This window comes from Oryzias latipes, chromosome 12 (genome assembly GCF_002234675.1).
Source record: "Oryzias latipes chromosome 12, ASM223467v1".
In the NCBI taxonomy this organism is placed as follows: domain Eukaryota; kingdom Metazoa; phylum Chordata; class Actinopteri; order Beloniformes; family Adrianichthyidae; genus Oryzias; species Oryzias latipes.
Window position 1 is genome coordinate 4,069,062 of NC_019870.2, and position 15,782 is coordinate 4,084,843.

At 40.3% G+C, this 15,782-nt stretch overlaps 1 protein-coding gene and 1 long non-coding RNA gene across 3 annotated transcripts in view; both read left to right on the top strand.

Moving 5' to 3' along the window:
* The first annotated feature begins 3,457 nt into the window (after positions 1 to 3,457).
* LOC110016033 lies at positions 3,458 to 8,047 on the top strand. Of its 2 annotated transcripts, XR_002291295.2 has the most exons (3): positions 5,957 to 5,997; positions 6,093 to 6,200; positions 6,279 to 8,047. It is a non-coding gene; the product is annotated as an uncharacterized LOC110016033 (long non-coding RNA). The 2 variants fall into 2 exon arrangements; XR_002874357.1 differs by having other exon boundaries at positions 3,458 to 6,200.
* A 5,918-nt stretch (positions 8,048 to 13,965) lies between these two features.
* LOC101171095 (tenascin) overlaps positions 13,966 to 15,782 on the top strand; it is a 59,141-nt gene continuing 57,324 nt past the window's right edge. Inside the window, exon 1 of the mRNA XM_023960503.1 lies at positions 13,966 to 14,239. The gene's annotated coding sequence lies outside the window, so the exon portion shown is untranslated. The remainder of the gene's footprint in view (positions 14,240 to 15,782) is intronic.

Consider the following 15,782-nt stretch of genomic DNA (forward strand, 5'->3'; position numbering starts at 1 on the left):
GGACCTGTATTGGAACCTCTCTGTGCATGGGAGGCTTCAATTCATTCTAACTATGGAGTTTCGCGCCAGTTTGCTCCGAGCGCGGAAGCATTTATTCTTATTTGTTTGTATGAGAATATATAGACTAGATATTATTATGTCATACCGGCGCTGCCCCCTACAGGCAGCCGCCTATATGCATAGCAATTTATAAAGATGTATCTTTCATATTATAATGTTGATATAATATATATACTGATGTTAATACACACAAGGAGTTATAATAAACATAGTATTACTAAATACCTTATTGATTCTATACCTTTAGAGCGACGTTTTGTTCGATGGTTTGCACAGGCCAGGACGACCCTTTTGTGCCGTTTAAGAGTGCAATAAGTGCTGAAATCCCTCGGGCTTAGAGGCTTTTCTGAAGTCAGGCGACTTCTTACCGTTTACACGACTCGCCTCGGAGCCAACCGCACGCTTCTCCACGGAAGTCTGCCGCTTTCCTCGCCGCTCAGCGCGCTCCAGGACCCGGTCAGACGCCGCCCGGCTCGCTCGGCTTTTACGAAGGACCGCATTGTGGGACTGAGGGAAGGGTTTCTCTGTTCTTTCAAAGCTTTCCACGCTGCACGCGTCGTAGTAGGACCTCTGAGTGTTCTTGTGAACGTGCCAAAACCCAATCTTACCTCCATTCGCTATAACAACGTGGAACTGCAAGCTGTATTTTCTGTTCTATGCTGAAACATGGTGCCAAATATGTTGGTGTTTGTGTGTGGGAGCGTGAAGGCGTGCCATCGTGACATTATGCATGGGCTCATGGCGTCCCATGTGACTCAGACGACAGAGGTTCCTGAATGTAAGCTTTAAACTCTGTTGAGTTTTCCTTTTCTAAAATCACAGCCGCTCTTCTCTCATGTAATACAGTCGACTTGAACTTAGTTTGTGCACTTTGTATTGTGTTGGGGTTTTCTTGTCCAAACAGGGTATTTTGTTTAGTGATTTATGTACCTTAAAAATCAGAGCCATATATATTCTGATGTTGATTATTATGCTAAAAAGGGACATGCAGTCTGTAATAAAGGTTTGTTGGTTTCTGCCTGTTTGATTTCGGAGTCACTGACCAGCAGCTAACGTTCATTAAAGGTCTGACCATGTGGAAAATCCCTTCCATGTCTTCTGGACTTCTTGTCTCTGCAGGAGCTGCGAGGAAACGGAGAAGATCAGAAAGTCCTCAAAGACCCACTCTGATCATCTTTTGATCTATTTTCAAACTGTTCCCAGTAGTCTTTTAATTAGGAGTATGTCGTTTTTAGCTAAAAAAACAACAACAAAAAAACTTGCCTTTTTCTAGGACATAGTTTCTCCAGAGCAGCAGGAGTTCTTTAGAAATTCACCTCTGAGTTGTGGGCGGGACTCTTGGCATGGATCAACCCCGCCCCCCTTTACCTACCCATTGCTGAGAGTAGACAGAAGTAAGTATTAAGTATTTTGTATTACATTCCAAAAAATGAAAAAGTTTAAATAAATACAGATTTTTTTTTTGAATTTTTGATTATTTTTTAAACAGTGACTCACAGCAGTCCAGCCACACTTTACACGACTCAGCTTATTTTACTTTTCTAAGTACATTTTAAGAACCACTTTGAAATAATACAAGTTTTAAAAAAATATTTTAAATATTTCTTCAAAAAGCCACTTAAATGAAGATGTTTAGAAAGGAAAGAAAGCCTAAAATAAATCAAAATTGGTAATTAGTGTACTGTTCTGTTGTTTTCTTTTTCACATTTAGCAGCTTTTCTTTCATTTATTATCAATTTTGTTTCATCATTTTTTTCTATGTTGATAAAATTTTTAAGCTTCATCCTCAGTCAGAGTATTTTATTTATCCTTGGGGCACATTGCATTTAAAGCAGAGCTCCTGTCACCAAGTTTCTACACAGTCAGATAAAGAATAGATGGAGAAGCAGTTTACAATGTTCAGTTTGCAGAGTTCAAAATATCAATGTGTATCAAGAAGTATATGTTTATGAGGTACTCCTGTTTTCTTATGAGGAGTTAAAGGTTGTGTCAGAATTCCTTCCCTACTCACTACATAGTGCGGCCGCCATTTTCTAGACCTGTCCAAATCTACAATTCTAAGATCCAGTGCCCTGGAAATGTCTCAGAAGTCTCTGAGAAAAATAAGTGTGCATCGATGCTCACTACATCGGCGAATATAGACCACAATGCATTGTGTCGGAACATGTTTGCCAAAAAAATGTGTTCAAACGTAATTTTGTTAAATAAACCATCAACGTTTTTATCTTCAGACGACAGTGGACTCATAATTAGTCATCGCAAAACGCTCATATTAGTTAGATGGAGCCTCCTCCTGGACTTAGACTCCTGTTGCTTGGTACCACCAAAGGATTGTTCATAGATAACCTCGTTCTCTGGGGTTTAGACTAGATCCAGTGGATCTTTTAGAACAGATTGGATTAAAAAAAAAATACTGATTTCTGCCTCCTTTACAGAAGGTATAAAAAGAAGAGTCTGGGTCATAATCTGAGCCGTTTTTCAGATGTCTCAAAAGTAAAACAAGTCCAGTGTTTTGGTGTAAACTCATCAAGTTTATTTAATGTACATTCATAAGCATCTATTCAGAGTGGCATAGATGTAAATATACCAGATGTTCATGCACTGCACTTTTCCTTTGTTTTATTTTGGCACACATTACATTTTTTAACATTACTCCTATTTTTCCTTTACTGATATGGATGTTATGTTTGCGCTTCAACTTAAAGTCATTGACTTGATATTTAAATCCGCTGTCATTTTCAACAATTGCAGACTAAAATTTTCGCCACTTTTCAGAGTTAGAAATAAAATGTCAATCCAAACAGTAGAGAAAGAAAAGGAAAGTAAAAAAAAGAGCAGTAACTTTTGTTAACAAACAACAACATTTAAAATATATTACATTTTATTTTCATGTTGTTGTTTTTGTTTTTTTTACATAAAAACATCAAATCTTTTCAATCAGAAGTATGTAACTGTGTAATTTGGACATGCTGAGAAAAATCTCCGTTGATCAGAAATGTTTTCATAGTGTTGGTCAATAGGGGGCGCTGCTTACACTCTAAACTTCCTTTCATGTGGATTTTCAAAATAAGACTCGAGCTAAACCTCAATTGACACCTGATTTGAATTTTTAAAACCTGAAATTAGTTAATTTTATGCCAAAATCCTACGCCAACGATAATTAACAGAAAAGGTTAACAATAATGAAAAATTCACGATTAAATCCTTTCATTACGGATACTCTAAAAATGTGAGCTGACAAAGCAGAGGCTAACGTCGCAGAGTGTTTAGTAGTAAAATAGTCTTCCTTTCAATTAACCAAGTACAAATACTACAATGTTTTAAACTAAAGACTTATCAAAAATATCAAAATAAAAGCGGAAGTTTTGCGCGCACAGGAAGCAGCTGAAGGCCGTCTTTACGCACACCTGCGCGCGGTTCAAAATCGCATTTCCTGCACAGCAGCTTCATGTTTAAACAATGAAATAAAACAGTTGTGGAATTCAGTCCAATAGCCGTTAGAAAACATCTAGAAAAATAATCTTTGTTTGCTAAAAGTGGAACGTTTTTCTCCTTTTGTCTCTTGATGGAGGTTATGGATCTGCTTCACCTCAAACAGATAAGTAACTTTACTTTTGTTTTTTATTAAAAAAAAAGTGTCACTTCAGTATTACTACAGTCTCTCTTCATTGACGATTTTCTAGTAAACTAAAAATTTTTTTTCTATCCGTCACTGAAAGAGAAACCTCATTTGCAGAAAAACAAAACTACTTTTTCAGCAGTAAATTTAAGTTCACATTTAACCGTTTAGCAATAACAACAAAGTTTAAAAGCATTTAAAGACATGACTCTTAATGAAGTAAGTTAAGTGAATTCAAAGCTTTTGATATATTCAACTTATTTTTATTTTTAATTTAAACATAACAAAAGTTAGACAAATATCAAATCAGATTATTTTTGGATTAAAAGTTATTTACCGCAAGAAGAACAACTTGTTGCAACAGGAGTGTGTTTGTTTATCTATGGCGTTCCACAGGGTTTAATGTTGGGCCCAATATTTTACCCCCCGCTCTTTCTGTAATTTTTTGTTTGCTTTGTCATAGTTTTTAAAGATAGCGCTGTTTGTTTATGATAAAAACATCTTTTTTTAAAAAGAAAAAACTTTTTTTTTTAATTTGAAGAATGAGAAATTAGAAAGGAATAAAATCTCATAAGACTGGCGATCAAAGAAGGCATTTACAGACCAAACTAATCCTTTTTATTCTCAACATATCTGGGATGATAAATCACTGCACATGTTGCATCGATGTCCTAACATTTTTTTTTTTTTTTTTTTTTTTTTTTTTTTTTTTTAACATTTTTCAACTGTTGGACAGAAATTTGGTTTAATATTCATGCAAAATGGATAAAAGTTTCCTGAATCATGACAGTTTGTATTTTTCACAGATTTGTTTTTCTAGAACCCTTCTCACTTATTTATCTTGTGGTTAATTATAAACTATTATCATATTAGCAACTTTGAGGTTTTTTTTATAAATAATAATTTTTTCACAATAAATTTAGTTTTTAATCAAACAGCAAACTATTTGGTTGCATTTTTTGCCGATTGTGGAACAGCACGAGTGAGAACATTAAGAAAACCTTCTACTGGATTAGTTTATAAAATCTTTACCAGAAACTTCTTTTTTGGTGGAAAATTATTGAAAACTTGCTTTCTGTTCAGTTAGTTCTTTGTGGTTGTTTGTATCTCCACACATTTCTTATTGCCATTTACTATAAGTGTGTTTAAAAAAAAACCTTCCAAAATCAAATCAGCTTTAATCTTTAAAGCTGGAGGACAGATTGGATTTATCTGCCCTTGATTCTGAAAACACTAAAGCAGTTTGGCCCACAGAGAAAATGATGGACATTTGACCAACGTTGACATGTTTGAGCGTAAAGATCCGGCGTGAACAAACTTTTGGTTGAATGTGGTCACAAATACTAGATGATTTTGTTTTTCATTCTCTATAGATTTTAGAAGAGGTTTAGAGTTCTGTTTGTGTCAAAACTGCAACAGAAATGTAGTCGTAGTTCTATAAGCTGAAGAGACACCTGGGTGGACAAAACCTCAAATCTCGAAAGAGCAGCAGTTTAAACGCGTTGACTCAGCTTTCTTCTGATGCTGTGACATCATCTGGTTAGATACCTGTTGGACACAAAGATTTGTCTCCTGAACCTGAAACAAAGCAGCGTTATGCCTTTGACAGTGTCCGCTTGACGGCAACATTTGCATCCAGACTGTTGAGTCCTCGTTGGTCTGAAATAATCCCCTGATCATTAAGCGTGACATTCCAGGTTCGGGAGCAAAGCATGATGGTTAAGATGGAGTAACTCGTGTTAAAGGCTGAAACGACGACAAAGCTGCAAATGGTTCTTGGTGATTGCTCTGGAGAGAGCTGCAGGCTTCTTTAACGAGCACAATGAAGGCGGGAGAGCGTTCCGGTCTGAAAGAATCCTCCACCACCTGCTGATGAGCATCCAGAGACGGATGCTATGATCGTTTCGCTCTCATGAAACACTCAACAAATAAACAATGAAAATATGTCTGCAGGTTGTGTGTTTACTAGAGTAAGAGGGGTTTTCAGGCTGCAACTTAAGTTCAAATCGATGCGAAATGCACAGAGGACATTTTTAGTATTTGATTTGCTATAATCTTGTACATTGGACTAAAAGCTGTGTGTTTTCTAGAGCCCAACTCTAGTTTCATTTAAAAAAGGAGAGAATATAGGAATACAAGTAAAGACTGAAGTGTTTTATAGAAAATTTAACATGAAAATAAGTATTATCTTTGCCGGTTAGGCCATTGACTGTATATGAGAACTGGAATGAGTGACTCCTCCCCCCCCTGGCATTCCAAACAGGAAGTACCCGCTGGCTTCAAGAAGCCAAAGACTCCTGGAGAGAAATAAACAGCTGGTAGTCATTCTGTTTATCAGAATAAGCATTCTTGCTCCGATATCTTATTAGTAACTCGTCCTCACTAATTCTCTTTTCTTTTTTCTGTTGTTCAGGTTATTCAAGTAAAACACTGACCATTCAGATGTCTCAAAAGGATGTGGTGCCTGATGGGCCCCACATCCAGACTAGAACCGTTTGACAGATTTCCATCAAGCCGATTGGTGAGCGTGGTTGTCATAGTAACGTTGACTCGGAACGGCTTGGATGTATCGCTGCTTAACGATGTTGTCTGGTTCCAGTCCCGCTCGATTGGTCCAGTTCTCATTTACAGTCAATGATGACGTCTGGTGAGGTTGGGATGAACTCGGACCGTAGACGGATGAACCTGAAAGACGCTGATGGCGGTTGGAGGCAAGACGACGGAAGGGCGTCGGTCCAGGTGGAGAACGTGGTGGAGGAGGGCTACGGTGGCCGTTTTGGTTCCGCTTCCAGGACGGACTGTATTCAGTTCCAATCGGAAATGAACCGACACCAGCTCAAAAGATGGGTCCCAGAGCGGTTCCTGGTACTTGACCAAGGTCCGCTTTAAGCGAACCAAATGTATCCAGTCTGAATACAGCCTGAATCCGTTTTTCTTTTCAACAAACCTGCTCATTGAGGACTGGAAGGATCAGAGCCGTCTGGCGGCGCCACGGCCTTTTCAAGCGCTCTGCTCCAAACTCTGCATAGTTTCATATCATGACCCACATGAGCCGGTTTAACGGGGCTGAAATCAGGTCTGTCCTCAGGGTCTTGTCAATACATAATTAAAACAGGAAGCAGACACACTTCCTTTGTGTTGCAGCTGCTGTTGTTGGAGGGTTGTGGGTTAGAAGCTGTGAATGTTTATAGTTGCTCCTGATGTGAGTTTGTGTTTCCAGAGATCTACTCGGGAACAAACGGTTGAGTCATTTCCAAAACCCGCAGCTGCTTTCTGTGTTCTGCAGAATTTGACCAACATTTGGTGCCGTTTACGGTTTAGTGCTGTTGCTGTGGGATGTTTGGAAGGCCAGGATTGAGAAACCTCCACTCAAACAATCAAAGCAGCCCTCTATCTTGATGTAGAGAAACGCTTTCCAAACAGCTTTTCAGAATAAAAGCAGATGACTTAGAAATTAATTGTAACCATTAAAAGAAAGAAAGGGGTGGGGCTATGGGGGGGGGGCAAGGGGGGCAGCTGCCCCCAACAGCAAAAACCTCTGCCCCACACTCGCCCCCCCCAACTTTTATGTCATCATTATTAACAAAGATAAAGTAATCTTAAATCCCTTAGAGAAATTAAGGGATTTAAAAATAACCAAAGTAATATTATTAAATTATAGTAAAACAATAATATTAAAACGGTTAAAAATACACATTTTTAATCCTTTTAGTCGTGATGACCTTTCATCTGTTGTTTTGAAGTTTAAGCAAAAATAACAACCATTAAGTATGATTGTATAAAAACCACACGGGACTTTTTTTTTCTTAAAGTGATCAATTTCATAATAAAAGTGTTGAATTATTGTTTAAAATATTACAACAAACATTGAGATTCAAAATTTAAAATGCTCCAAAACCGAAAAATGTTCAAACGAATTTGGTAACAAAGAAAGAACTTAAAGACCAACTCTGAAAATTGTGTATTTAACATGTTCTTGTAGCATTATTCTGTTGATGCTACATCAGAAAATGGAGCTTTATTTTTTTATTGCAGCTAGCAGGACAGCATGTAAACAAGGCGCTCTCGGCAATGGGGAGGGAAAGGGGGGGGCAGGTTTTTCTGCACCAATAGTCCCCCGACACCTCAGAGGTAAATTTCTAATGAATTCCTGCCGCTCTGCAGAAACTATGTCCTACAAAATGACTTTTTAAAATGTTTTGGCTAAAAACGGCATCATCCAAAGACTAATGGGAACACTTTAAAACAGATCAGAAGATGATCAGAGCTGGACTTTATCAGTTTCAGGTTAGCAACAGTGTCATTTTCCATCATTTTTGTATGGTTTTTGTTCAAATGTAATAAAGCTTTTTGATATATTTGTTGACATTTGGGAGATGAGATGTCATTATTTTTCATAAAATCTAATTTGATTTGGCTTTACAAAGTTAAAGTAATGAAATTAGCTCAGATTTTGGAATAGAACAACATAAATCATAAAGAAATCACCTAAAAATGTAAATTTCAGCCTTCTGTGTCTTTTTTATGAAGGTTTTGCACCAACGGGCATCTAAAATTATTCATTTCTCAGTAATAGCCCTTTAGTTTATTTCTTTATACGCTGGCTTCCTTGGGTTTGTTTGCTTTTAGACAAACTGCTGGGTCCAGGAGACGATCTGCAAATGATGAGCCGAGTTTTCCATCCAGGCCCGGTTCCAGTCCACGGCAGCATCTGTGTGTCTGGACCTGCTCTTGTGATTGAGAAAAAGCAGGTCTGGAACCACGAGACTTGATGTTTCCTCAGAGTTTGGGATTCTGAGCGTCTCTGTGACATTAAACAACCCCGGCTGACTGGATCCAAACCAAACCTGCTGCTCGCTTTTGGATCTTCTCTTTCGTCACTTTTCACTGCATCAAACATGCGAGTCATCGTGTAGGGCTTTCCGCCTTCATGCAGCATTTATCATTTTGTTAGTTTGGCAGGAAAAAGGCTTTAAAATTGGTTTCCATATATGAATTTCAAAATAAACTTCACAGAATTGCGTTCTAACGCTGACACCAACCAGCGGATGCTCGTGCACAAATCCTCATTTCACTGTTATGCAATCAAAACTAGGAAATGCTCTGAATATTTTCATGTTTGGGATTATAACTACTTTTAATGCTTTCCTCATGTTTACCTCTGATGCCCTCAACATTCATTTTGAACCTGTTCCTTAGCGTTTTGGATCTGGATTCTGGATAGAATCTCTTTTTTTTCTGAGGTTAGACTCCGACCGATCATCCGGAGTCAAAGAAGAGGGGCTCAATAGAGAACCAGGAGATCCTGCAGATCCTCACCTGCCCTACAGCTTTGTTCAGACAGGTGGGTGCAGCAGTCCCCATGCAGCAGCATCAAACAAAGAAAATATACATTTATGTTTTCTTTTTACATAAAAAAACAGTCAAAGCTGCATGTGACAAATTCTTGAAAAAAAACCCAAGTTTTCCAAAATGGAGGCTTTTCTATAGATCTGGACTGTGTCCACATTTGAAGACTGCATCCTTTAATGGCCGCGGCCTTCCTGGGCGACGTTGGCCGGGTCCTTCGTCGAGCGGGTTGGCCGGATGTTAACGGCTGTGAATTTGGACTAGGGTTGTGCCGATGGACGATACCATCGTGATGGGTGACTGACATCCCGATGGAGAGACACCATCGTGATGCCACGCCCCCGCCACGCTGCGAGTCGACACCATAAGACGCGGTTACATGTGCAAAATATCTTGATAAGGAGTATTGGTCGGATTAGAATCCAACCGTGTAGATGGGCCCAGAAAAACTTTTTTAGATTATAAAAAACATTCACATGGGTCATACTTTCGGTCAGAATAAATAATTCGCACATGCGCAGTAGTGTTTTTAAAAGACGGAAGAGAAATTTAGTTCCGAGAAGCTACATACATCAGCTCGGTATTATACAAGATGATCTCCTAAACGTGCTTTTATTAATGTTACGGTTATTATGAAGCGCCTGATCGCTCATCATTTTAATTTTAATCCGTGTAGTCAGAGCTTTTTCTGTTGAAAAACGGAGCCGGAAGCCAGGATTAGCAGTATGCTAACACGTGCTAACAACATTAGCATGAGCATAAAATCCATGCGTGAAACGCTGCAATCTGCATGTTTGCTGCACATAAATATGTGGGAATAACATCAGCCTTTATTTTGTCGGGACACGACTGGAAACACAAATCCACGTGATTGTTTGAACGGTTTCTAAGGACTGAGCGGCCTTTCTGCTTCGAAGCTTACACACTGCGTTAGCTAGCGCTCCGAGCTCTGCCACGACACACACTTTTACCGGGAGACCCGCTTCTCCTAAATTCTGGTTGCTCGTTCACGTAGAGCTGCGGGACAGATCACAGTCCTAAGTCTCCCACACGTAACAAAGCATCCTTACTTCCCCTAAAACACAAAACTGTAAGTCCGTCTGCTCTGCTAGAGACACGGTCGCTCGCTGGACCGGACCACTTCTTTTCTATTTTGTTTATTTATTTATTTTTAAAGTCACTTCCCTCAGTTTAGACTGGATCATCGCAGATGAGTCATTTTTTGGGTAATAAAATAAATAAAGTAAAATAATGAATAATATTTATATAATAACAAAAAATACCCCCCCCCCCCCCCCCCCCCGGCGATATCATCGTCCATCCCGATGGTTGACTGCAAACATCGTCAACTGCCAATTTAGGGGACATCGCCCAACCCTAATTTGGACGAGTCTAGCCTTTAGATAATTCCAGCCATTACGTTGGAGAATGTCCTGTCGCCTAGCAACCACGAAACAGAGAGGTGTAGTAAACCAGGCATGAAGTTCAAAAGTTTCCCGGCTTATTTGATCCAACTTTTAAGCTTGGAGGTGTAATTATAAAAAGGTGTAATGATTTCCAACTCCGGGTCCTGCTAAACAGTCCGGCATTGTTGTCAGAAAATCTCAGGGTTCGGCCACAATGCATCTTGGGATATGGACAGCATAGGATACACCAGACCGATCCTTCGGGAAAAAGAAGGTCGTATTCAGCCTAGTTGGCCGCCTATTCATGGAGTCTTATAATTTGGACAGCACTTGTCGCGGCGCTATGACATAAGTGGCATACAAATGCGTCCGCGGGAAGAGCGCACCGCTCTAATTCGGTCACAACCTTTATCTGCATAGCAACAATTTTATTTTTGATCGCCTGGGTTTAACGAACAAGTCTGTCATTTTTAGATGAATTGGCAAAATAAATATTTTGGATTTCTTTCCATTGAGAAAAGAATTATTTTACGCCGGGTAGGTGTCGCAAGAACAAGATGGCTGGTTCCAATTGTAGCAGGTTTTATTAGCTCAGCTAAAAGTCCTCAAAGGTGACTGAGGGTCAGGCAGGCGGGGGTCAATAACGGGCGTGAGAGCATCAGAGGAGAGACGGGCTGGCCAGGATCCAGGCGAGGGTCGCGGCAGGCGGTCAGGACACAGAAGATCAGGTCCATTTATAACGCTCGCTAAAGAAGGCAGAGTGACATAAACTGCACAAAAGCACAGCTTCAGTATGCTGTGGTTGATTGAATGAATGAGAGTCAGGTGTGCGGCTTCCAGGAAGGGTGCACTGGGGTTGCTGGGAGTTGTAGTGTGGTTGGAACACTGGAGATGGTTCCCGCTGGTGACCAGAGGGGGAGACAGAGTTCTGACTTCTGACAGGTATAAGTTTTTTTTTAAATGTGCCGAGGATGAAATTTGGAAAGAAGAATTGTGAACAATCTGGTCCTTGAGTTCAGAACTGCAGCAGCTGCAGGACAAAATCATCAGCTTGTCTTGAAATGCAGGCGAAGGATTCTTGGGTTTTCAGTGGCATTCATTGAGTTTTCTGTAGTTTTTAGATTTGATTCTGTGGAGTTCTGGATGATGTTTCCTGTGAAAACCAAGAAGTTGTTTAAAAAACAAAAACCTTATCAGAGGTTTTTGCAGAATGCTTATGAAACATTGAAGCCGGTGAGACGCAGAAGAGCCTCACCTCTGAATGGACCTAAGAGGTTTTTCCAAGCAGAACTAAAAGAAGGTCCTGCTTCAGGTCATGAATAATGTATCCGTGGAATGGATTTCCTTCTTATTTTGCCAGCAGTCCCTTTTTTAGAACCATGAAGTCGGCCAACTGTGAGGTTCCACCCAACATCCTCGGCGTCTATCCGAGATTCTGATTGGAGGAGGAATGAAGACGAGGGTTGGTCCTGTAGAGGAACCCCCAAAGACTTCTTTTTGTTCGTCTGATCAAATTATCAATCATGTGGGACCCAAAACTCTTAAAACTGAAAACTGGGGTGAGAAAACCTCAAATATTAAGCGTATTCTTTTCCTTAAATGATGGGAAAAACCATGTTTGCAAATGTATGTAAAGCTCCACTCTGATCATCTTTTAGTCGGTTTGCAAAGGCGACACTAAATAACACACTTTCTACGAGATAGAGTAACTCTTCGTCTGTTTATGTGATCCATGTGAAGCGGCTGATTCGGATACAAAGACAGACGGCTTATCCTATCTGCTTTGACCTGATAAGCGGCACATAATTAATAAGAAGTGTTGCACATGGGCACAAAGCTGCTTTTCTCTGCTTCAGAATCTGCTGGAATCACATCATTGCCGAAGTTTCAGTGTTGAAATGGAACGTGGCACATCAAACAACCAAAAAGGGTCCTTCAAATGATAAGAAAATACAGAAACGGGACCCTAGAATAATTTTTAACACATTTTATTCTATTAAATATGCATGAAAAGGTTTCCTTGTTTCCTTCTTCCGCATGTTGTGGCTGAATTCATATTTAATAGACTACTTCCAAACACAGAGCGCCTTTGTGTTTCCTTCTGATCACTGCGGTTGCATAAAGCTTCAGTCCCGACTGTCCCTACGGGTGGATCCGGGCAATAAACGGTCAAACCTGTACAGAGCACGCTGTTGACCCACACATATCAAGGTTTTCGACTGCTCAGGGAATCCATAGAGAGACAATGTTCATGCGTGTTATTTATTTTTTTATTATTAGCATGCTGCAGGCGACAGGTCATAGAGAAAACTTTTACAGCACATAAAGGGTAGATGCAGGCGTGTCGTGTGGATTTTTCTTTTTGACTTCTGCAAAACCTGAGCACAGTGCAAGGAGCCCATAAGCACTGTTCACGTGATAAATTTGTACTCCATGCATTCAACCCGTTAGAAATGAGGACATTTGACAATTGGAGCACAGTAGTTTTTGTGGACATCTGAGGGGAACTAGCGTGTCATGTGCCCACCCTGTGCGTGCGGCGTTTACTTAACAATGACTGGTCTGCCGTTGGGACTCCATGCGACAGTATCACCCATACCTCATAAGTGCGTGCAACTCGCATTAGCCTTACAAATACTTAATGGTCGTACCACACGCATGACAATGGTATTCTCCATTTTTCTTCCTTTGAGGTGGCCGTATGAGTCTCAAGGGAACTGCAAGACACACCTCGTCCCCTTTAAGATGCAGCCGCTAACATCTAGCTTGGTACGGTACAGTTTAGAAGTGTTTCCACCCAAAGTGCGACTGCAGCAAAAGCGACGCTATCAACAACAACAATGGAGGTCGTCCAGCAGCTCACCTTTTGGTGCTTTTTATATGCTGTGGGCGGCGTATAGGAATACGCTGGCGTTGGTCTGGAGCTTTTCTTTTGTTGTAATGACCTTCCACCAATGAACAGGTTTCAACAGTAGCTCCGCCCTAACCACCGATTAAAGGTCCCTCTATGGCCCCTTTAGTCAGTGGGGGTCCAAAGGATAGTATGGTTTGGTCCGGCTTAATGGGTCCTTCTATAATGCTCAAATACCGGACCAGGCTTCTACGACCCTCCATGGGCTCGGTCAACCCCCCGGGACTGAGGCTTAAAACACACAGCTACACACTGCTGTGTGTTTCTGCTACAGACTCATGCGCTGCAGGCAGCAGACATCCCAGCAGCGTCCGTCCAAATGCCGAGCTTTCACGGAGACTCCTATCAGGGATGACACAGACGTTGTCCTGAACGAGTGTAGAAATGATTAGAACGTTTGTATCTCAGTGAAAATTCCGTTTTTATCCTGAGTGGCGGGTCACCGTGACATTTCCCTGCGACCTGCAGCCTCCTCCACCACACCTACAACCGCCTTAGAAGGTGGTTGAGGATTCAAACCTCTGCTTTAATTTGCTTGGTAAAGAGGCTGCTGGGTTTTGGGGAAGCTGTTGGAGAGCTGCATGCAGACGAGCGCCGGCTCTAATCTGTCTGGAAACGCTGACCTCCTTTTGTCCACTTGATGGCTTATTACCACTATTGATTTTGGCTTCTTTATTTTACAGACTTCCTGCGGGGCGGCAGATGACCCGCCACATATCTGCTGCTGAAGAGCACCAACCTATATCAGTCCAGTTTTTTCAAGATAACCCCACTATTTTGATATATATCTATATTTTTTAAAACTTTCCTCAGCAGGAGAGCTGGAGCCGAATTGGAACTTAAATTTTTTTCCTGGACGACGTGGTTTCATCCAGCGCTGTTGGATCGCGTGTTGTAAGTCTTAAAGCTCCACTTCTTGACTTGAGTTGGTTAAATCAGGAACATTTTTAATGAAACGTTGAAGGTTTATGACATTTGAAGTTAACTTAATTTTTCCACTTTTTCTTTGAGTTTTTGAAGTTTATTCATAAATGATGTGAAAAGAGGTCATGATGTTTTTGTGACTTTTTTTTTAACGTAATGGAAAATTTAGAAATAAATAAATAGAGACGGAAAAGATTTTCCTGAACGTTCATCAGCAGAAAAGGAAACTGATGCTTCCATCTATAGATTCCTTTCCGCCCAGAATGTTGCTCTATAGGTTAATTCAATGCTCTGTCAGCTCGGCGTGAGGATTAAGGATTAAGTTTACGTGCCGTTGTCCAGTTTTTCTAAAGCTGAACTGTTTCGTCTCTTTTCACAACTGTTACTCGGTATTTCCAGTTTGTATTTGAATGTCAATTTTTGTTTAAATTACAGCATAAACATGTTTGATGTTGTAGAAAAGCATGAGATTCCTTCAGCTAAGACAGGTTTTCTTTTAGCTCAGTAAAATGGATACTAGGTAAAGTCGTGAGTTGGGAAAGTGGTTCAAAAATCCAATGTAAATGCAGTTTTTGTTATTTTTCCACATGTTTGATCATCATCAGCTTCTTGAATCATTTTTTGTACCTTTAATCTGGGATTCGGATGGATGGATAGACCTTTATTGTTACAAGTACAATAAAATCCATAAAGTGCTTCCTGGTTTGTGCAACACTCATACATCAAAACAACCAATAGATGGAAAAAAGAGTATGACTAAAAATAATAAAGAATGCATAAAAAAAGTTTTATTCGGTACAAACTTGAAATTCAAATTAATCTGCTGTCAAATAAAAGTGCATTTGGCATTAAAGATACAATCAGTGTTAAACTTGTTAAAACCAGAAAACAAAAATAAATAAATGTGAAGAAAGCGTCCACTGCTATTCAGGTTTAATGTTTCCATAGCCGTGTTGAAATTAATTACTGCAGTGGGTTAAAAAGAGCCGGAGGAGCTCTGTTACTCTGTCGCCTTTCTGTGCAGTTAGCCGGGAGTCCTTTGAGTAGCTATTGGAGGAGGGGGGCAACTGGAACTCCCCCCAAGGCAAAAGAGTAAAACTACTGGAGTAGGAGTAGGCCGTCGTGGTACTAGTAGTTGTAGTAGTAGTACTGGAATAGGTCGTCTTTTTTCTCTGTCTGATATTAAATTCAGTGTAAAACGATAATATATGTTAATACTTGCGTGGACCTTATCTGCTCAAAGCCTCATTTCTTTTTTTTTTTCTCTGAAATTTGTGAAAATATTCAATAAGTTGTAAAAGTAATTGATTCAAAGTCCGAATAAGCGGACGGCCACATTGTGCCTTCAGCTGTTGAAGTTGTTGAGAGCAGCCGCTGGCCGACGTGCCGCCACATCTGCTCTGGACCGCTGGCGGTGGGGGTGGGGGTTGTGTGTCCCCCCCCCGCATCCCTCAAACGCCGGTCTGGGTGGTGTTTGTGTTTTCCTCACCATGGTTTTGCTGACAGCTGGAGT